Source organism: Rhincodon typus, chromosome 5 (genome assembly GCF_021869965.1).
Source record: "Rhincodon typus isolate 14 chromosome 5, sRhiTyp1.1, whole genome shotgun sequence".
Lineage (NCBI taxonomy): Eukaryota > Metazoa > Chordata > Chondrichthyes > Orectolobiformes > Rhincodontidae > Rhincodon > Rhincodon typus.
This window is the reverse complement of record NC_063336.1, coordinates 49,024,313-49,049,141: the sequence shown is the minus strand read 5'-3', so window position 1 is coordinate 49,049,141 and position 24,829 is coordinate 49,024,313.

Sequence of the window (24,829 nt, the reverse complement as noted above, 5' to 3'; positions counted from 1 at the left end):
GACTGGTTGATAAAACTGTCATTTATCTAGAGTTCAGTTTCATTCCCAACAAACAGTTGTGGATTATGTAATAATTGAGGGGCAACATAGAACATAAATTGTTCTTGGTAGTCCTACCATCTGCAAGTTCTCTCCAAACCACTTACCGACCTGACTTGGAATTATATTGCCGTTTCTTCAGTTTCAGTGGGTCAAAATCCTTGAACTCACTTCCTAACAGCATTGTGGGTCTACCTACATTAAATGGGCTGCAGCAGTTCAAGAAGGCAGCTCACTGCCACCTTCTTAAGGACATTAGGGATGGGCAGTAAATGCTGACACAGCTAGCAAAGCCCAAGTCTCATAAATAAATTACAAAAAGAGAGCTAGAAATATGAGGACTAGTGGGATTGGCAATTCTGCAGCAGGATCATAAGTCTATATTGTAATTCATGGGTACCTTCATTTCTGTATATTTTTTGCTGTATGCTAGATGACAAGCCAGGGAACAGAGTGTATGGCTGAAGTAGGGAGGACACATGCTGTTACTTATACTAGAAGCACAGGAGAGATCATACAAGCTAAGTTTACCATCTTTCAAAGTATGATACATTTTCTTCATAAGCCTTGTGTTAAATCTTCATGGCAAGAGACTGGGAAGCTGGACAAACACATTTTCTGTCATAAGAGACAACAAGGTGCAGGGCTGGATGAACACAGCAGGCCGAGCAGCATCATAGGAGCAGAAGCATTTTCTGTCATGCAGTCTTTCTCAAAAATGAGGAATAACTTGAACATTTTGAAGAAATTTGCCATGTAAATGCCTTCTGGTGTGATTGCTATGCAGTGTTCTGATGTGATTGGGCATGAAAATACACAATTTATCTTCAAACATAATCATATGGCATTGATTAGATTCACAACGCTGGGAGAATGACGCTTTGGTGTAGTGGAAGCATTCCAACATCTGCATAAGAAGCAGTAGTTGCTGAGGTGAGGAGGACAATCATAAGGTTACATCTGCAATGTCAAACCCATTAAACTGAGTTCCATGAGGTAATGTGTTGCCAGGAACCAACAGAAACAGACTCTACCATGGTAAATCAGACATCATAACTAGAGCATGGGAGAATCCCAGAACAAGGTGAAATATTAAAAAAGAAATTTTAAAAAATGCTTTTACCTGATTCTGCTTCAGTCCAGATGGTTTCTGCAGCCAGTCTGTAAGTTTTGAGGCCACAGGCTGTAGTTGGCTCACATTTAAATGCATGTCTTATTGAACTCCCCACTTAAATTTGGACTTCCAATTCTCTGGGATATTGAGCACATCTATACTTGATTCTGGCTATTCAAGGAATTGGAGGAGTACATGGGGAACGAGACACAAACTTACTACCTTCACCCCACACCCCACTCATTGAACACCCCTAGTCTATTAATCCCCCATTTCATCCCTCTTCAACCACATTCCCACTGTGCTTGTGTGTCTGTGAGAATGAGTGAGGTGGGCAGGAGGGTAAAGGTTAAACTAATTCCTTGAGAAACACTACCCTTCATTAACCTAATTTTGCAGGTCAAAGCAAACCTTGTATAGAAATAGCTGGACCAGCCAATCTTGCAGTGATGGACAGTTGGAAAGTAGGTTGTTGGTGTATCCCCAAATATTTGCATCTTCACCCTCATATCTAAAATGTACCTTTGTTGCTGGTACAAAACAAAAGGTCTCTTTTGGAAAAGAGTTACATTTCACTAGAACTGACTCAAAATCTTTTCTCGTGGTCCAGCATTAGTTACAATAAACAACGAATGGAATTTTATTGCTGCACTCAGGATTCCAGACAACAGGCCCAGGACAGCACATTCTTTGAAATTATTTTTGGAAAAGTATCATGTAATGGAAAGCCTTTTTATTTTTACTTCTGAGTTGTACTCCAAAGAAATGACAGTTGAGATGAGGAGAATGACATTGTCATGACTAAGTACTAGTATGACGTTGTTTTCCCCAGAGAAAATTCAAGGCAAATAATTTTGTCGTAAGATCACCAAGAAAAGACAAATTAACCAAGCTACACAATGATTTCTACTGCTGTTTTATGCAGGTTTTTCTAGTGGAAATATGTACCATCCCATTTCATATGAGTGTATATCCCCTGCTGAACCTGTAGGCAGGGAGCCTGTTTTCACCAATGCTGCTGTTTTGAGCAGCTATCGGGACAATGCTCAAGAGGGTGTGCAGTGTTTCAAATTGTGTGAGGGCTGTTCAACCTTGCTGGTAACAACCAAACTCACTTATTACTGTCAAAGATCTGGGCTTAACTTTACGTAACACACTGAAGGATGATGATCAATTGAGATAGGTTTCAGACTTTGAATAATAAGTATGTTTAACATGTACAGTGAATCACAATATGGCAGAACCAATGCTAAATGTTTATATAAGACAGAAAATAAAATAGATTACATGCTCTTGGACTTCACTGCACTAAGCCCCTCTGGGTTCTCTTATTCACGATTGTTAAACTCCCAAAGTTACTTGAAGTTTGGTGGGGGATAAATGAGGCAGCTTCCCACAAGGCAGTGGGATGAGCATTCTGCAGGCTACGGATGAAACGTTTACCAAAACTGCAGGGTTGAGTATTCTTTGGTCAATGTCCCCAGAAAGTGCTCAAAAATCTCAGCAGGTCTGGCAACATCTGTGGACAGAAAATTTCTTCAGTTCTGAAGAAAGGTCACTGGACTCAAAATGTTAACTCTGTTTTCCCTCCACAGATGCTGCTGAGATTTTCCAACAATTTCTGTTTTCGTTTCATCAACATCTCTGATAGGTGATGTTGGTTTTGGTTTAGTAATTTGAAAAGCCTTATCCTTTTTTGTCTTGGTGCCAACAGCCTGTGTTTTAGACAGGGTCCTTTTTCCCACAACTGGGATATTCTGCCAGTGAAAACCTTGGATTAAAATGGCAACCCTTTCATGGGTCCCAGATAACACTTTCAATGAAACTTTCTCTCTCCCTGCGGAAAGAACTTTGTGATGCTTGCAGAGAAGGCACAAGCAAAAACTAAGTCAGAAATCATATTGTGCAATTCTGACTTTTTACTCATTTTGCAACTGACACACAGTCTGTACCACCCACAAGACGCACTGCTGCAACTCACCGAGACTCCTTCAAATAATGCCTTACAAATCCACGACCTTACCACGTGGAGGGTTCAGGGCAACAGATCACAGGAACATCACCATCTGCAAGTTCCCTTCAGTCACACAGGATCTGGAACTATAACTGGAAGTCCTTCATTGCCACGAGATCAAAATCCTTTCCATACAGCACTGCCGCAAAAACTGCCACAGTTGAAGGAAGTGGCTCGCCACCCACTTCTTATTCACAATTTGGGGTAGAAAACAGATGCTAGCTTAGTCAGTGAAACACACTTCACGTGAAAGAATGAAAACAATGAAGAGAATCAGATCTTTGTCCATTAAACACTTTCCCCTTTCTTTTTCTTGTTTAAGACTTCAATGAGTGGCTGATACTGAAGTTAGGTCAGTTTGGTGGAAAATTTAGGTGGGAAGCATTTTTCACAGACAGGATCATAAAAAAATTGGAACTGACTTTTCTAACAGGGATAATGTTCCCCAAGGAAGGAAGGTGAGTGAATTGAAGAAGAACAAACTATGCTCTGAATGCCCATATCCATAGAGTCATGGTACAAGTTATGGTGTGGATGGTGCTGTGAGAAGAGCCTTGGCATTTTGTCAATAGTACACACTACTACTGCTGCACTGGTGACGGAGGGAGTGAATATCAAAAGCAGTTAATGGGTGTCAGTCAAATTTGCTGCTCAGTCAGACGGGTGAGAGTGTCCACTTCCATAAGTTATTGTATACAGTATTATATACTCTTGCGTGCTGTTGGAGCATCATTGATCCAGGCAAGTGGACTTTATTCCATCAGCCTAATTTTGCTTGGGCCTGAACCTTTTACTACAATCAATGGGAACTGAACCAGCTGCTTTTCATAAGAGTGCAACTTCAGTTTCGGTCTCTTAATCTGTAAAGGCTCCCCAGTACAGGTTCTCAATCTGGCCGAGGCCTTGTGCAAACTTAAGGATTGAAATCCTGAGCAAATTTTGTTAAAGTCTGGATCAGCGATCACTGAAATGGCTGCACCAGTATCGACCTCCATTAGAACCAGGTCACCATATAACCAGATGTTTATTTTGAGTGATTCTGATTTGGATGTTGCTAAGCAATTTAACTGTTCCAAACTAGATGTAGGTGGACTTTCCAGGGTGTGCACTCTCCCCGGGTGCCAGCTTATGAGAGCTGTTACTCCATTTAGGTCTAGTGTCTTGAGTCCGCATACCAGCAGCAACTACAATGGCTTGCCAACCCAGATTCGGAAGAAAATTGTAACCGTTTGGCTGAGGATTGACGTTGTTTTGGGATTGTGCTGTGGGCTGACCTCGAGTCCATATGTTCAGGATATGTCCTGAGTAAGGTTACCCAATTACCTTCACTGAAGTGTTGTTCCCCAAGCTCAGTCAGACTGGCGAGAATGTCCACTTCCATTGGAATACCCTGTAACTCAAATGCTCCACTTGCCGCATTTTCCAATGATTAAGCCAGTTGTAGTGCCTGTTTGGAGGCCAGTTGGGCTTCAGCTTGTAGGTGCTTTTGCATAGTTACATCATTAATCCCACATACCAAATGGTCTCATAGCATCTCATTCAGAGTTCAACTAAACTCACATGCCACTGCCCGCCATCTTAACCCAGTCAAAAATCCAATTTACATTCCCCATTCTTGAATTGCCCAGTAAAACTGATAACTTCTCAGAATTAAAAGAGGCATGGGGTCATAATATGCATTAACTCTTGAGAGGTTTCAGTATCTGGTGCCTCGAGGAAAGTTAGGCTCCTAATAACTGAAAAAGCTGCGTATCCACAAGCTGTCAGGAGAATTACTCCTTTCTTCTCATCTGCCCCAATGTTATGTGCCTGGAAGAATAACACATTCTTTCCACATGCTTGGCCCAGTCTTCAACAGCAGGATTGAATGAGTCAAGCTTCCCAAATAATGGCAAATTGCCAGAAGTGCTTACTCCAACTCAAAGATGTCTGTTGCGAGTGAATTTTTTCATGAACATGCTTTTCTCTCATTGCCGCTGAAATAAGTCCACAGAGACCAATATCCCATCACCAAGTCACTCTTTATTTACAAGTGGAGAGTCCTTGACACTGATCCAACTACCTCAGAGCCAGCTCTCACAGTGAACAGGATGTCTGATATTCCTTTCTTATCTGCCAGACCAGATTAATAGTCCCAGTAGGGAACTCTTATTCTATGAGGTCCACCTGGCTGACCTCGTTACAATCATTACACTGAGGTTATAAAGACATATGCAATATTAGTTTAAATTTAAAGCATATCACTTCAAGGATAGCCTAAGATTTTAAAACTGCCCTTTCTTAATCTTCCTTTTTACAAGGAACACTAACCCCTTTAACTTTATACTTTTGATTGTACATGTATATGCATGTATGTTTGATGTATCTATTATTTGTGGCATGTACAAGTAGTGAAATTCCTCTTCTTTTTACTCAAGAAAACCTTGTAATTGGTTCCTTAATTGATTGTGATGAACTAGTTAATGACATTTTGATTCGAGTGAGGATTCTGCCATCATTGAAGAATAGAATACTCTCACCCCTCCTTCTCTCTTGTAGTTGTTCAATTGCTCACCGCCATTCATGTCTGAGTATGACAGGACTGCAGAGATAAGGTATGATCTATTGGTTGTGAGATCATTTAGCTTTATCCTTCTTGTGCTACTTCTGCTTCATGAAGTTGGCATCTCACTTTTAGATAGGTATAACGTTACTCGTCTACATTCCTGACTGAACCAAAATTGGTCTCCACTCCCTGATTTTGTCTCACCTCCACTATTAAACTTGTTGAACAAGATGCAAACTGTACAAAGTTCTACCAAAGCCACTGCTGTGGATTACTCTGAACCTGAGTGCATTGACTTTAAATGTCTTTAAATTTTAAAAAGCTCAGCTCCACCATCCATATTAATATTGCATGCCAGAAAGGACAACCCAGAGTTTTGCTGCAAAGACAGAAAATGTATTGGATGGCATTCTTATATAATTTGAATATCATTACCAACTTACTCTTATATGGACATGGAAAATTTTTAACTTCTGGTAGAAAATTTGAATAACACAAAATATGCAGGAATACAGCAGAGGGAGTACAGAAAATCCTGGTTCCTGCTTGGTGTCTTGAAAAGCACAGTTACCCTCTCCAAAGGCTGGGTGCATGGAGGGTGGCCATGTATGCCATTCAGGAGCACATTCCACAGAGAACAGCAGGGCAGGATGTTTGGCTGAAGGTTCAAATGCAACATGTGGTCCTCACATGACATGGATTAGCTTAATTTTAACTGAAAGGGTAAGACTAGTCAAGCTGTCACACGTGTAGCAAAAAATTTTAATTTCTACATGTTTCACTTTACTGCTCGTTCATGCAAGCTGAAGTTCATTGCAGCTCATACAATCAACAGAGCATCTGAAAGTTAAAATTGAAAGCCCTGGCACACTTGCATCACATGATGTACTATTCCCAGATGATTTGCACACTGTTAAATTTCCTGGCTGAGTTTTGAGGTTGGCAGTAAAAGCTCCAACTGAAAAGGAGGGAGCTTCATAAATATATATTTAGATGAGGACAAAATGACATTTTTAGAAGCTCAATGTGAATTTGTGTTGTTTGTTTCCTTATGACATAAATTATTGGATCTGGACACTAACTGCAAACATGTTCATCTTCAGTGACAGATTCAAACTGGGCCTGCTGCTGACAGAAAATACTGATACAAATTACTTTTTTAACCACAGTTGATGATTTTTTTTCTAATGACGATAGCCATCTGTCTGTGAAGAATGTTTGAAGAAATTATTTCTGTTACGCTGTAATTGAAAGCAGTCGCTCTTTTCATTAAGTGTTTCTATTGGGAATACTACTAAATCATTGAGAAAGAGGATAGGAAGAAAAAATAGGGATTTCTCCCCCCCCCTCAGGTTGCAGAATACGTGAAGCAGTCGGAGATAGCAGGAGTTGTAGATGCTGGAGTAAGAGTCAGTACAGTGTGGAGCTGGAGGAACACAGCATCAGGTCAGGCAGCATTAGAGAAGCAGGAAAGTTGACGTTTCGTGTTTACACCCTTCATCAGGACTCTTGTGTAGTATGAAAAACAGTGGAGGTCCTTTGCAGGTCTGGGAGTGACAGGCTCTGAGCTGGGATAGGGCTGACTATGGTGCAAGAAGATGCCGGCACATGGCTGTGAGTGTGCAGCTGAGGATCCGCAGACAAAACTGTTTCTGGAGGCTCTGGATGTATTGTAAATAACGGTTGTCACAGTTTGGTCCAAATTGGGATGGTCTGAACATTGCTTGGAGTCCATGGGGGATGAGCTGGCTGTGTAGGTAGGTACTGAGAAAGGAGATGTGGCTGCACTACCGGGTTTGTTTAACTATGTGGTCGAAGAGCTTCAGGGTGGAGGAGATCACCAGTGGGTTGCAGTCGAAGAGAGATGCATGAGGTCTTTGTGGAGGGAGGAGGACAACCTCTTCAAGGTGGGCGTCCGCAGTAGGGTTTTCAGTCACTCGGAGACAGCAAGATCTACAGATGCTGGAGTCAGAGATAACACAGTGTGGCGCTGGAGGAACACAGCAGGTCAGGCAGCATCAGAGGAGCAGGGGAGTTGATGTTTCGGGTTTACACCATTTACACTGCTGACCTGCTGTGTTCCTCCAGTTCCACGCTACGTGAGGCAGTCTCCTTGTACCAAGGATTATGTTCCTACATCATACGTAGGCCATGTCAATCATTGTTAGCCAACAGCTAGTGCTGACTAGTGTACCAGGGAGGCCTTGCGAGAATTTGTATCTGCCAAGAAACCTCCTGGTAAATTTGTTACTGTTTGATGCAGAAAAAGATCATTGCAGCTATCAAGTCACTTTTTGTGTTTGATTCTTTCCAGAGTGTCATGGGCGATGTTGGAACTATAAACCGGGTGACTGAGGAACTGTTGATTCATCATTTGATTGTAGCTTTTATCTTACACCTGTCATCCATATAATCTGTCTGGGCAGCGCAGTTTGGCTACCAGAAGATTATAGATTTCGGTCTGAGGATGAAGACAGTCATAACATGACAGAAGTTAATGGCTGAAGGAACAAAGTCAGTCTCCTACTCATTGATTATAGCTCTCCCTTCAACACCATATTCCCCTCCAGACTGATCCGAGATCTAGGTCTCAGCTCCGCCCTCTGCAACTGGATCTTCTGCTTCCTGACCCACAGACTGCAGTCAGTGAGGATAAACAACATCCTCCATGATAACACTCAAAACTGGAGCCCCCAGGGTTGCGTTCTCAGCCCCCTACTGTACTCCCGGTACACCCACAACCGTGTAGCCAAATTCCAAACAAATGCCAGCTACAAGTTTGCTCTTGACACCAATGTGGTAGGATGGCTTTCAAACAATGATGAGTCAGAACAAAAACAAAGTTGCTGGAAAAGCTCAGCAGGTCTGGCAGCATCTGTGAAGGAAAAAACAGGGTTAACTTTTCGGGTCTGGTGACTCTTCCTCAGAACTCATGGATGTACGTGGGCAGGGATTGGACCAGGGGAGAGAAGATTGAGTCAAGATAGGAAGAGATGAGTTCTGTGGGGCAGGAGCAGGCTGAAACAATGGGTCAGCCTGGACAGTCCTGTTTGTGGATTTTTGGGAGAGGTCGAAGGGAGCTGTGCCGGGCTGGGGGACTATTACCTTGGAAGCAGAGGCGGGGAGATCACCGGATGAAATGAAATCATGGTGGGGTCATGGTCCAGAGGAAGGTAGGAGGAGGTATCTGAGAGTTGGCACTCAGCCTCTGCAAGGTAGAGGTCAGTACATCAGACTACAACAGCACCACCCTTATTGGCAGGATAAATGACAGGGTTAGATCTGAGTGCATGGAGTGCAGTCAGTTCGGAGGGAGATAGGTTGGATTTGGTGAGAGGGGCAAAGAAATTGAGGCGACTAATATCACGTCGACAGTTCTCAATGAACAGATCGAGCGCAGGTAAAAGGCCGGAGGGAGAGTGTTGGAGCTGTGCAAAGGGGTGTGTGGGGCAGCAAGAGGACTCTTGTCCAAAGAAATGAGCACGGAGGCGAAGACGGCAAAAGAACAGTTTGGCATCATGTCGTGCCTGAAATTCGTTAAGGTGGGGACGCAGAGGAATAAAGCTGAGGCCTTTGCTGAGTACGGAGCATTCAGCATCGGAGAGCAGAAGGTTAGGAGGGATGGTGAATACCCAACAGGAGGTAGGGTTGGGGGAGGGGATGGAGTCAGAGAGAAGGGGAGGAGAGGAAGGTTCCAGAGGTCCATGGGTATCTTTGAGTTGTTGCATCTTGTGGGCCTTGATGCCTGAAAGGAAAAGAAAAAGTTTCTTGTTTGCACGGTGAATGAGCCAAAGGATGAGGTGGAACTGCGGAGTTGTGCAGCCCTGAGAGAGAGGTTGAGTGTGTGCATGTGGCGCTGCATGGCACTGAGTGTGGATCTCAGGAGCAGCTGTCTGTGGAACGTTGAACATCACAGAGATATCTGTGATCCTGGGAGGATTCAAAACATGAGGAATGGAACTTCAGTTGGAATCCACGTGGGGTGAGTCTGAGCCGGAGGCAGTCACTGAGGAATGTGATACGGCTGTGGAAACGAGTTTTAGCAAATACCTGGTCAAACACCAGGAGTGACAGTGAAATTAATGTCGGTGGGCAAGAAGAAAGATTGGAACGGAAATCCCGTCGGAGAGAGGAGCAGAACTTCTTCAAAGTGGGCATGCCTAGAAGAGATGTGGCAGTGAATTAAATACTAAATAAAAACCGAAAGAACTGCAGATGCTGTAAATCAGGAACAAAAACAAAGTTGCTGGTAAAGCTCAGCAGGTCTGGCAGCATCCGTGAAGGAAAAAACAAAGGTAATGCTTCAGGTCCGGTGACCCTTCCTCAGAACTGATGAGTCAGGATACAGGAAGGCAATAGAGGTCTTTATGTCGTGGCACAATGATAACAACCTCTCTCTCAATGTTGGCGAAACAAAAGAACTGTCATTGACTTCAGGAAGAAAGGAGGAGAACGCACCTCCACCTATATCAATGGAGCGGAGGTGGAGAAGGTTAACAGCGTTGAATTCCTAGGAGTGACAATAACCGACAACCTGTTCTAAACTTCCCACGTAGATACAACAGTCAAAGCACAACAATGCCTCTTCTTCCTCAGGCAGCTTAGGAAATTTGGCATGTCCATAAGGACCATCACCTACCTTTACAGATGCACTATAGAAAGCATTCTATTCAGGTGCATAACAGCGCGGTATGACAATTGCTCTGCTCAGAACAGTAAGAAACTACATAAGGTGGTGTGCACAGCCCAGACAATCGCGGAAGCCAACCTCCAATACATCGACTCCATTTACACTTCCCGTTGCCACGGAAAGGCTGGGAACACCATCAAAGACCCCTCCCACCCTGGTAATGCTCTCCTACAATCTCCTCCATCAGGCAGAAGATACAGAAGCTTGAACACACGCACCAATAGTTTCACGAACAGTATCTTCCCTGCTGTTGTTAGACTGATGAATGCACTCTCTAACTTCAAATAATGCTGATATCGTTAATGTTGATCTTGCTTTTCGCACTTGCTGTGCAGTGTAACCCTTATGCCTCACTCTGTCTAAGCACCCTATGATCTGTATGTCCCTGCTTGCCATGATCCGCCTGTACTGCTCACAAACAAAGCTTTTCACTGTACTTAGGTACATGTGACTACAATAAAACAAATCAAATCAAATCAAGGCTTCCAATCTTTTGAACTATCCAAAAAGGTCAGTCGAATGACATTATGTCACATTATCATTCGAACATAAGACATGCGTGCAGAAGTTGACTGTTCAACCTATCGAGTTTGCTTCTCCATTTAATGAGATTGTGGCTGATCTGATAAACCTCGACTCCACTTTCCTGCCTTTTCCCCATAACTTTTGATTCCCCCAATGATTTAAAATCTGACTATCCTAGCCTTGAAAATACTTGGTTTTAAACATGTCAACAAAGGTTACTTGGCTAACTGGGAGTCAAGAAACCTGAAATCTCTGAGGTAGTGAACTTTTTACGCATGGATTTGTGGTCTCTGGCTTAAGCTTGCTCAATTTCAGCAGCTACTGTATGGAGAAACACTGTAAATTATACAATTAATACTGATTTTTCTTAGATCAATTAATAAATAATCAATTCATTTACATGCATTTAGGACTAGGGAGACCTTGAAAACCAGGAAGTAGCCCCCAAAAATCAAAAAAGGAATCCTCTTGAAAAACTCATGAAGAGCCCTCAAATATTAGTTTCGTTGTGATGGCGCCTGGAATCGATCTCCCAGGGCAGAAGTTCAGGATACAAGTGATGATCTGACTTGGCTGGCTACAGTCATATTTTGAGCTATTCCTCATGCTCCGCTTATGGATCAAGTGGTAACATCTTCACCCATTCTCACATGGTTGAGAGTTGCCCACATTTTCCAAGGAAGGTTGAAATTTGGGATCTCACCTCTTTGGCCAGTTACTAGGTTCTGATTGGTGATAGTTACAGTCCACCAGGAGGAAAGTCATTGGGAGGTGTGGCTATCATCATTTTGTAATCAATTATGTTCCAGCATAGATTACAAGATTTCAGACAAGTGCATGAGTTGTTTTTGAGATCCTGCCCTAATCCTCCACATTAATATTCTTAGCAAATTCCTCAGTCTCCAGGACCTTTAAATTCATTGATAGGATGTAGGTGTCATTGATTAGCCCAGCATTTATTGCCCATTCTGCATTGCTTAGAGGGCAGTTAAGTGTCAACCACATTGCTGTGGGCCTGGAGTCACATGTAGACCAGATCAGGTAAGAATAGCAGATTTCTTTCCCTAAAGAACATTAATGACAATCAACAATTGTGATATGACAGCCATTAGACTAGCATTTGTTTTTAATTCCAGCTATTGTTCTCAAATTTCACCTGTCAGAACCTTTTCAGTCTTTTTTGCTTTCATTCTTTGCATTTTCAACATCTTGAGCATTTTTTTTGTGTCAACACAGACTTTGAAGATTTTTGTTCAGTGAGGGTATTCTGGATCATAAAGATGACAGCATTGCATGAGGCTCAATGATCTACTCCCACCTATATTTCTGACCATGATCTAGATCAAGACAGTATCTTACTGTACCCTGCATCTTTCTCAACAATGTTTGCAACGGTCAGAGGAGGAAGTAACTGAGCTGGAGGAGAAAACAGTGGAAATTGAAAGTGCACAAATAGGCAAGGGCAAATGGTGGTGGCAGTAGAGAAGCTAGAACTTGATGCAGTCATGGTTATCATCAGTGCTATGAAGACAATGAAACTTGCACTGACATGCTTTGTTGTTCTATGAGATCCTACTGAAATTATAAATTGCATTCAGCTTTCTGGTGATTTTGCAGAGCCTCCGCTTATTTTGTTTAAACATAAACATTTGTTTTATGCCCTGAAAAATTCTAAAAAATGCAAACAAAAAAAGGGTAATAAAAGGTACTGGGAAAATTTAGAATTTAAAGAAACAGTTCTTACCCCTTCAAAAACTCCGATGCCCACTCTTCAAAGGTGCCTTACTTTAGTTATTGTAAATGTAGTTTAGGTTGAAAGACCATTTGAAAGGTATGCTGAGCTAGTGGGTTAGGATCTGTTGACATGAATTTCTGTCTGATTTCTTGGACCCCTGTTTGTCTGAACAATACTGGAATGGAAAATCTTATTTTGTCCTACTTACTCACACTTCAATGTTAAAGTGGAAAATGCACTCATAAGTGCCAAAATGTTGCAGGGGAAAGCCAAAGCAGATCCTTAAGTCGATAGTAGTTCTACTTGACTGGAGAAAAATTCAGACAAAAGCACTTGGCTGTATCTCAGTGCACAGATCATCAGGACAATGTGCCAATGCAGAACTCCCAAAGCTTTAGCTTTCTCATGCGAAGAATGTGTTGCAGAGAGAAACTGAAGTCAAGGAAACAACTATCAGAGAGGCAAAACAATTTGCAGAGATGAAGCTCCTTGACTAAATGATTCAACTGATACCCAAACATAGTTGATGTCAATGGAAAAAAGCAACATCTAGCAAGAGGCACTTTTGTGATCTTACGATTTGGAGAATGAGTATAGTGGTATACATGTAAATATTAATAAAGGAATCATCTGATCCATTACAGGACAAAAATAAGAGCATAACTTGTCAATGACGAAAATCCACACCATGTTGTGGTGTTGAAACTGGGCCTACGATCATCAGTATTAATACTGAGCAAAACCTCACCAGTCCGCCAAATACAAGAGCAGATCTGAGGCATCTGAAACATGAACTTTGTTTCTCTCTCCACAATGACGTCTGATTGGCTGAGTATTTCTAATATATCTGCTTTTTTCATCATTCCACTACCTCAATTAGTGGAGTAAAAGTTCAGGAGGAGTAAAGTAGTTAAAGCTTCAAGAAGATTTTCATTTAAAGAAAAGGCCCCTACCTTCTCCAGACTGGATAGGACTTGAAATATGCACATTTCACAGCTAAGATGTCTTCGAAAGTGCAACTATGAAGCATCTGGAACCCTGTAAAAAAAACTCCAACTCTGACTTAGTGTCATAGATTTTAGAGGGTCCTGACTTACTTACCTGGAAAGTTACTTAGAAAATATTGGAAGGAATAAAAACAGTTCTAACTCTTGGGTAAATACACTACTGACCACCCTGCACCGGAGAATTTGTCTTGGAATGTTTTCAGGGCATGAAACAAATGATTATGTTTAAACAAAATACCGGAGGACCTTAAAACCTTCACTGCTCCCTATCCTGACCAAACCCTGGCCCAATACCCACTCCAGATGTCTGACTCAATCCAACCACCCTCCTTCTCTGACCTGACTACTCCCCAACTCAACCTATCCTTCCACCCACATTTGTCCTTCTCTTATATAGCTGCCAATCTCACCCTTCACTTACAATGTGTCATCCTAACGCCTCCCCCACTGACCTGTCACACTACCCCTCATAGACATATCACCATACCACCTCACCTACTTGTCAATGTACTCTTTCATGCTTTGATCTACCAGCTTGCCACCTCATCCACATTTCACCCTGCCACCTTACCTACCCACCTGCCACCTTATAAATGAATGAATTATTTATTTATTGTCACATATATCTTGAAGATATAGTGAAAAGTGATTTGACACCACAGTCTGGTGCCACTATCTTTGTATCCACTGAACTTTGCAGACTTATTTCTCTCTGTAACCCTTCAAAGAGGTTTTAGGCCACTTAAACTACAATCATTTATCAGCATTTGATGGCTAGCATTGTAAAAAAGGAGGCATGTCTTCTACACAGATTCTCTATGCTGCTGTCATTAAGGATTGCTGCATTGCATTTGTTAGGAAAGGTCCTACATCAGAAGATCAGGCTGAAAAATTGCAGTATGGTAAACGGGTAACATTTGTCTGATCTTTCGGAAATAAGGATTCTGACCTATTTTTGGATATTAGTAGCCTTAATGTAGGAAACAGCCAGCCATGTGCAAAATGCCTTGGGTACATCCACAAGGACACAAACCTAGGATAGAAACAGAAAAGCAACTACGCTCAGGAGTAACTTTAAATAAAATTCTACATAAAAGATTACTGCTTGAGTTAGGAGCTCACAGCACTGGCTGAGGAAAAATATCCTGGCATTAGAGGCAGTGCAGAGAAGGTTCATTAGTTTAATTCCAAGGATGGAGGGTATGGGGGATTTTCTTATGAGAGGTTGAGTAGTTTTAAAGCTTTGAAGAATGAGGAGACCCTTTTTGAAGCATGTAAGGTCCTTAGGGGATATGACATAGTAGAGGCAGAGAGCTTGTTTCCCCTTGTGGGAGAGTTTAGGACAAGAGGGCAGAATCTCAGAATGAAGGGTTACCCAGTTAAGAGAGAGAGATAAGGGGAATGTTTTTCTTCCAGAGGGTATTCAAACTGTGGAATTCTTTACCACAGAAGGCTGTAGAGATCGGGTTGTTAGGTATATTCAAGGCTGAGACAGACAGACTTTTAATCATTAAGGGAGTCAGGAAAGGCAGGAAAGTGGAGTTGAAGGTTATCAAATCAGTCATGACCTAACTGACTGGCAAAGCAGACTCAATGGCCTACTCTGCACCTACACCTTGAGCTATTATAGATGCTGTCTGCAAAGCGATGGACAATTTTTACTTCACTGGTAGATCAGTTGGAACCTTCCTTTCTTTTATGCTTTGGAATTCTTTCCTTCAGTGTCTCTTAATGCATTTTATCCCACTCTTTTGAAAGACAATGGAAGTGAGCCCTCTGCAAAGATAGAGACAGAGAGACATTGTAGCCAGCTCCTGGAGGTTTCTGTTTGCAATTCAATCATTGGGTCTGTGTTAAGATGCAGCCAGACCAAATCAGAAAGATGTTATAATGCTGAGCTTCCCTAAACCCACAGCAAATGATACCAATTTGTCTGGACTCACTATGTCAAAAAAGTTACACTGTCTCATATTCATCACTTAGTTTGTTGCAAACAAACTCCTTGCACACAGTTTTTCCTTTCAAAGCAGTATTCATTTTTCCCATTTTCAGTCCACAATCCAAAATAAATAGATGTAATCTTTATAACTGCCCTGATTCCATTGTCAAAGCTCTCCCTCTTTTGCTTCCAACTCCCAAGGTCTCTGAAGGACTAATCTAAAGATTCAATTTGAATAATGCAGTTGAAAACTTTGTCATGCCGGGTCTCATAATTCCTGTAGCTGCGCAATTAACACAAAACCAGGAAGTTAAATTACAATAAGGTAGCTGCATCAAAATGCCACTGACAAGTGTGCTGAATTTATTTCTTGATTTCCTGCTTTATTGGACATCAACCTCTGTTCTCATGAGCTTTGGAGTAAATTTTGGAGGTCAGAATCTTTAACTTTTTAAATCCTTTCCAACGTCCACCAGGTTATACATTTCCAGGGAGATATGAATGGTATATTTGATTGATCCCATATTCTTTTGCTTTTCAAATCACTCCTAGACCCCAAACTCGAGAAATTTATTCTCACTGATAGAAGTTTTAATTTATTCCTGGTAATGCACAGACACACACTTGTTTAAATTCTCTGCCAGTTCTAGTTCATCATTTTTTTGGCAGAGATTTCTTTTCACCGCAATTACTAAATAGTTTCATTTTGAATCACCTCTTCAGCGATCTGATTCCTTGACCATTCAGCAGTATTTACCAAGTTGGCAGTGTTCACACCTAGTTATGGGGTGACTAATTTTTATTAGAGTTGAAATATAATTTTCCAACTTTCAGGACATCAGCACTGTTATTGATCCGTAAAATCTCCAGTAACACATACAGACAGCAAAATGAGAAAAAAAAATCAAGGGCACATGTTTAGTGTTGATGTCAAACTGCTGTTGGCTGAAGATGACATATACTTCTTCCTAAGGACTGGGCATTTTACCAATATGACTCACTCCCTCCTGGACTGAAATAGTTGTGTAAAACCACAAATGCATCACCACTTGTAATGTCAAACCAGATTATCATCATTGTATATATGATATAAGATGACTAAGTGAATTGATACTGTTGCAAGCAAATGAGGGAGGGAGTGGTAATGTTGATTACAGATTTACAGTACTACATATAAACAGAGGCACGTGTCTCCAAAGGTTAAATTTTGGCTGCTTATTTATCTGTTATTGCTTATTGTGCTGAATACTTTTAATTAGCATTGCTACTTGTTCTTTCTAAACAGAAATTTAGGCTAAATGATATTCCGATTGATGTCCTACTTGCTTTCAAATCAAAGTCATTTTTCAACATGCTTTTTATAAGAGATTCTGTGCACTGCTGATAAATGCTGAGAGTTCAGATATAATTGTTAGGCTCACAGTACAGAAATTACCTAATGCGTGACAAAGAACAAAGAACAGTACAGCACAGAAACAGGGCCTTTGGCCTAGCAAGATTGCACTGACACATGATGCTTTTCTAAACTAAAAAGCTTTTGCTTCTACGCAGTCCGTATCCCTGTATTCCATGCCCTTTCATCTATCTATCAAGATGCCTCTAAAACGTTGCTACCTCCTCTGGCAGTGTATTCCAGGCACTTATCACCTTCCATGTAAAAAAACTTGCTTCTTAACTTAAACTATCAAAAAAATGCCCTTACCTTACCTTACCTGGCAATTAACATTTCTACCCTGGGAAAAATATGCCGACTATCCATTCTATCCACGCCTCTCATAATTTCGTAAACTTCTATCAGGTCGCCCCTCAACCTCCAACATTCAAGTGAAATCAAACCAAGTTTTTCCAATCTCTCCTCACAGCTGATACCCTTTAAACCAGGCAACATCCTGGTAAACATTTTCTGTACTGTCTCAAAAGTCTCCACATCCTTCTGGTAGTGTGGTGACCAGTACTGCACGCACTATTCCAAATGTGGCCTAACTAAAATTCTAAACAGCTGCAACACGACTTGCCACTTTTTTATGCTCTAATTTTCAAGGGATGAAAGTTAAGCATGCCATTTGCCTTCTTGACCACATTATCCACTTGTGTTGCCACTTTCAGGGAACTGTGATCCTGTACATCTAGATCCCTCTCTATGTTAATGCTTCTAAGTGTTCTGTCTTTTACAGTATACTTTCCTCCTGCATTAGACCTTCCAAAATGCATTACCTGATGTTTGTCTGGATTAATTTCAATCTGCTATTTCTCCATTCGAGTCTCTAGCCTATCTATATCCTATTACATCCTCTGATAATCCTCCTCACTATTTGCAGCTCCACCAATCTTTGTGTCATTTGCAAACTTACCAATCAGACTTCCTACATTCTCCTCCAAATTATTTATATATATTACAGCAGTGATCCCTACCAAACACCACTGGTCACAGATCTCCAGTCGGAAAAACATTGTTCCAACGTGACACTCTGTTTCCTTTGGATATGCCAGTTCTGTATCCATCTTAGTTGCTCACCGTGGATCCAATATGACTTAACCTTATGTATCAGCCTGCGATGAGGGACCTTGTCAAAAACCTTGCTAAAGTCCATGTAGACAACATTCATCACCCAAATCTCACCAATTGTCTCAGTCACTTCCTCAAAAAACTCAATCAAGTTTGTGAGACATGACCTCCCTGCACAAAGCCATGTTGCCTATCACTAGTAAGGCCATATTTTTCCAAATGTGTGTAAATCCAATCCCTAACAATCTTCTCCAATGACTTCCCTCCACAGATGCAAGGGTCTCCGGCCTGTAATTTCCTGGATTATCCCTTGGCCCTTCTTAATCAAAGGAACAACATTGCCTATTCTCCACTCAGCTGGGATGTCTCCTGTGACTATAGAGGATACAAATATTTCGTACAAGGCCCCAGAATTTCCTCCCTTGCCTCCCCCAGTATTCTGGGATAGATTCCACCAGGTCCTGGGGACATGTCCACCTTAATGCTTTTCAAAACACCCAGCACCTCCTCCATTTCTAAATTGACATGCCCTAGAGTGTCAACATACCCCTCTTTATACTCATCATCCACCATGTCCTTCTCCTTTGGGAATACCAATGCAAAGTATTTGTTTAGGATTTCACTCACTTCCTCCAGCCCCATGTGTAAATTCCCTAAACACCTAGGGATTTTCCATAACCCTGTTTGCCAAGGACATTTCATGGCCCCCTTTAGCCCTCCTAACTCATTGTTTCAGTTCTTTCCTGCTTTTTTTTTTCTGTATTATTCAAGGGCTCTGTCCGTCTTCAGTTTCCTAAAATTTATGTATGCCTCCTTTATCCGTTTGGCTAAGCTTACAACTTCTCATCAACCAAAGTTCCCAAATCTTGCCATCATTGTACTTCATTTTCACAAGAACATGCTGGAACTGCCTCCCAATCAGCAGGCCTTTGAAAGACTCCTAAATGCCAGACGTGTATTTACCCTCAAACAGCTGCCCCTCCAATCTACATTCCCCATTTCCTGCCTAATATTGTGGTAATTAGCCTTCCCCCAGTTTAGTACATTTATCTGAGAACTACGTTTATCCTTATCCATAAGTAACTTAAAACTTATGGTCACTGATCCCAAAATGCTCCCCCACTGAAACTTTTATCACCTGGCCAGGCTCATTCCTCAATTCCAGGTCTAGCATGGCCCCTTTCCTAGTTGGACTGTTCACATTTTGTTTCAAAAAACCATCCTGGATGCACCTGACAAATTCCACCCCACAACAACCAGCACCACCAACCCCACCCCCACCACCCCATCCAAGTCCCTGGCACTAAGAGACGTTCCTATAAATGAAAGGGAAGTTAAAATCACCCACCACAACGACCCTGATTTTTCTATAATCTGTTCAAACACCTGTTCCTCTATCTCTTGCTGGCCGTTGGGAGGCCTGTAGTATAACAGCAGATATTATTACTGTTCTCAATTATCTTTTCAGTATTTGATGCAGTAATTTACAAACAAACAATCTAAGGTGAAAAAAAATGTCTAATTGTTATCAGCAAAATGAAGATATCCAGAACTTTCAAAATGTGCTGATGATCTAATGGCACACTGGTTTCTAATAGTTTCTAACAGGGAATGTAGCTACCTGTTCTAAGCTGAGTTACTTGTTGAGAAATACCCTTGCTCAGGTTTTCCACTCAGCTGGTCAAATGGTTAAAGTGAGTCAGGTGCACACATTGCTCCCTTCTTCCTTCTACCCCCATTGACCCTGGCTAGTGTTGAAAATCAAAAATCATTCCCAGAAATCAGTCTCAACTTGTTTGGCTGCCATTCTAAGAGCAGAAACAAAACTGCAGAAAAAACATGGATAGACAGACTGCCTCATTAACTTTAAAAATAATTATTGAGGACCTCTCAGTTTCTTTGGGCCCAACTTCTAGGACAGACCCAATCCCTCCTCTAATGACTTCTGAACTAAATCTGCAGCAAATATTTAGACATCAGGTTCAGATTTTTAATCTCCCACTTGACACTGATTTTTGGAGGGGCTACAATTATCCTACTTTCCCTCATTTGCCTTTCAATGATGTATATTTGCTCATATATTGAGGAGTGCAGAATTAAGTTGCAAGTATTCCACTGAAAACAATGAGAAAGCAGGAACACAATCTGCTTGCACACAACATATATACATGTACAGATAAAACAGATGTTTCCATTTATTAATGACTCATTTTGTTTTGAAAACTGAAATTTGTGCTGGAAGAAGGAATAAGGCCAAATTCTATTCTTTAATTTGTTATTAAGTTTGGATGGAATGCACGGAGCTATCATTTATATATGTACTATATTCCATATATGTATAAAACATGTATGTACACACATATACACGTGTATTCAAAAGTAGGAGTCGATGGCCTAGTGGTATTGTCACTAGACTGATAATCCAGAGACTCGGGTAATGTCCTGGGGACCCAGGCTTGAATCCCACCATGGCAGCTAGTGGAATTTGAATTCAGTAAAGATCTGGAATTAAGAGTCTAATGATGACTATCAGGAAAAAAAGAACATTTGGTTAGGGAAGGAAACTGCCATCCTTGCCTGGACTGGCCTACATGTGACTCTTAACTGCCCTCTTGGCAATTAGGAATGGGCAATAAATGTCAGCCTAGGCTACAATGCCCTCATCCTGTGAATGAATTTAAAAAAATACTAGTAGATTATCTGGAAGCTAAAAATTGAGGTCACCATTTGGCATAGCACCGGCTGCCACTTGTAAACTATGGCATGTCCTTCCCTCAGTTGAAAATAAAATCATGGATGATGTGAGTTGCTTCAGGAATAAGTCAATAACAAATGCTATCCTGGGACAAGTTGACTCTGAATTGCCTTTTAAATTCTGGTGTTTGATATACCATATTCTAGGGATTAAAATTGGTGGCATGCCCACCCCCACTTTACCACTATGCACCGCTGCCAGTTAACAACCAGTCACTCAACTGCAGTGAAGGGGGGAGGTAGGCGCTGGGAATGGCACCTACAGCATAATGCCCAATTGTTCTCCCCCTCCTGTTGTGTAATGAAATGAAGGAATTATGTTCATGCTACATTGGCTCACCTATTTCATTGATGTTACACACAGTCCATGTCTGGAGACAATGAGCTCTACTTGAGCTTTAAGAGAAAGAAGACATATCGAAAAAGGTTCTTTAAGGTCCTATTAATTATGCCTAATGAAATATAATTCCTTTCTATGTGTACCTGTCAAGACCCCTCAGGATTCTATGATTCTGGATGTTCAAAGTGCAGAAAGTTAGTCTTTTATAAGGAGACAATGGAAGGGTATTTGTAGGTTAAGTGCACAAAGGGCTGGCAGGAATGTCACACAAAGTGTGTAATTGTCTTTTTTAAAACTTCCTGCCAAAATGAAGCGTGCTATTTGAATAATAGATTCCCTACAGTATGCAAGCAGGCTATTTAGCCCATCAAGTCCACATCTACCCTCCAAACAGCATCCCACACAGACCCAGACCCTCACTTTATCCCTGCATTTACTGTAGCCAATCCATCTATGCTGCACATCTTTGGACTGTAGGAGGAAACTGGAGCACCTGCAGAAACCCACACAGACACAGGGAGAACATACAAATTCCATACAGACTGTCACCCACCCTGGAATTGAACCCAAGTCCCTGGCGCTGTCAGGCAGCAGTGCTAACCACTGAACCACCATGCCACCCCTATTCTACCTATCCTTCAATACGCCCTCTTCCTACCTTAAAGCGAGCCATTAATCCATTCTGGTACTTGTTCCCACCTCCACATTCTCTGACTTGATTTGTTAGTCTTTTATTGGGCACCTTTTGAAAAACTAGACAGATTGTATGTATTACATGACGATTATTTGCTTTCTGTTATCTCCTCAAGAAACTTCAACATGTTTGGACAAGCAAGATTTGTCCTTTTGAAATTCACATTGATTGTAATGCTGCCCACTTTGTTGAGGAGATGTTAATAAATTAGCTCAATAATGCTGCCTGCAGTTGAACATGTGTTAGTCCCACTCAGGAGAATGCACAAGATGGCATTTTCTTCTCTACTTAATTTGAAAAATTAAGGACTGAAGAAAACTTTACAGATTTTCGGAACTCGTAAAGTTGACATTGAGGAAATTTCATCAATTTGCCAGTAAGCTACATGTGCACATACTATTCAGCTACACAGTGAGTCAGCATTGCATATAATTGAAAAAAATTGCAGTTAAGGCATTTTCAAAGACAATGGGGAATTCAACAGCAATGGTGTAATTACAAATCAAGGCTACGCATTTGGGCGAAAGTGAATAAACTAAGACATGAGAATAAAATAAGTGTTTTCCTTCCCATGATGATGCCAGATGCTTTTGAAATAGTGTCTAACCACTGTTACTCTCATGATCCAGTGCGACAGAATATGTCACAAGACTTTCAAGACAATCTTTCTATTCCACGCTTCATCACAGCAAGTGATTATCAGGAGGGTAGAGGAAAAGTTTCAAACAGATACTCAAAGCTACCTGAAAGAAAAGTCATCACCGACATGTGGGAGTCTCCTGCCCAAGACTGCGCAAGCTGGAAAAGGAGCTTCTGTGAAGATGCCAACCATTTTTAGCATCTCCAATAGGCCCGATTGGAGGCCATACGCAAATAACACAAAGGAAGGGCAAAACTCAAGCATCCCCCCCAGCCACAACATCAACTACCACCTGCAGCAGGGGGCATGGACCCAGCACTAGAATGTTCTGTCAGTTCAGGACCCATAACTCCATGGTGGAAGAAAATCATCCTCGGTGCCAAGAAGATGACAAGTGCTGAAATGAATTGAATTTTGGACGTATTACGGCATGGTTAAAAATGATATTACCTTGGGAGTTGCATTCTGTTAAAAGAAGCAGTTGCCATGAAAGGCGGTTGCAGGTTTCATTCTCGAATTAGAGAAACTTTCTTGTCATTGTGGGTATGGTGTGAACTTAGAAACTGATGAAAGAAACACATTTGTAGGAGGCCAAAAGAACTATAAAATCCGAGTCAAACTTTTGAGCAAAACCAATAAATTATTGGAAGGAGGCCTGCAATGAGACCCCGGTCATGAGATAAAGAGGTGGTTTCAATTTGCATGGGAGGTCTTTCCCTGACGTGGCAGGGAGAGGCCCAGCTCATTTTAGCCAGATTCAGTCTCAGAATCTAGAAGAAATTTAAATGGTATAGTTGCCATGGTAGCCACCAACCATCTAAATGCCCCTGTTTCCAGTCAAAGTGCTAAGCCTGTGGGAAAGTCAGTCATATTCAGGTATGCAGGAGTACAGGAGACACTAAGTTGAATTAAGTCCTAGATATATTTCAGAAGTTGGCAAAGTATAACATACCCGAATCACTAAGTCAATGCTAAAGGAGTCTGTCCAAAGTATGACAACATGAAGGGGATTTTGAAAGCAAAAGGATCGTGGTATGCCAGAAAGCATTTGAAGAACTAAAGAAAGTAATGACTAATGATATTGTTTTAACCCACTATAGTCCAAAGAAATGACTGGTATGGAATGCGATGCCTCATCACAGCGTTAAGTGCATTGTTCTCACGGTGGAAGACAGTGTGGAGAAATCTATGGCATATGCTTCATGTACTTTAACGAAGTCTGAAAAAAACTAGTTGTAAGTTGAGAAAGAGTATCGACAAATATTCCAGGGATGTGATGGCATAGTGATATTATCAGTGGGCTGTTAACCCAGTGATCCAGATAAAGATCTGGAAACCTGGGTTTGAGGACTGCCATGGTAGAAGGCTGAATGTGAATTCAATAAAAAATTCCAGAGTTATGAATCTACTGATGACCATGAATCCATTGTTGAGGAAAAACCCACCTGGTTCACAAATATCCTTTAGGAAGGAAACAGCTGTCCTTACCTGGTCTGGCACACATGTGGCTCCAGACCCAAAGTACGTGGTTGACTCTTAACTGCTCTCTGGGCAATTAGGGAGGGCAGTAAATGCTAGCCTAGGCAGTGACGCCCTCATCCTGTGAATGAATAAAAAGATATAGTTGTACGTTAAGAAGCTTACATTATTAACTGACCACAAAGCCTTATAACCAGTCCAGCTCGTCCCTGCCTCCCTAACCTGTTCTTCCTCCCACCTATCCCCTCCTCCCACCTCAAGCCCCACCCCCATCTCCTACCGACTAACCTCATCCCGCCCCCTTGACCTGTCCGTCCTCCCTGGACTGACCTATCCCCTTCCTAACTCCCCACCTACACTTACCTTTACTGGCTCCATCCCCGCCTCTTCGACCTGTTTGTTTCCTCTCCACCTATCCTCTCCTCTATCCATCTTCTATCCGCCTCCCACTCTCTCCCTGTTTATTTCAGAACCCCCTTCCCCTCCCCCTTTTCTGATGAAGGGTCGAGGCCCGAAACGTCAGCGTTTCTGCTCCTATGATGCTGCTTGGCCTGCTGTGTTCATCCAGCCCTGCACCTTGTTGTCCCTTATAATTACACTTGGTTTAAAGAAAGGAGTACCAACAGCAATGTTTCAGAGATGGATGGTGATCCTGATGGCTCATATTTAATATCATATATCAATAGATATGGATCTTATGGATCTTACCACTTATGGATGTTCTTTCAAGACTGATTAATTATTTACAGAGACAACAAGGTGCAGGGCTGGATGAACACAGCAGGCCAAGCAGCATCATAGGAGCAGA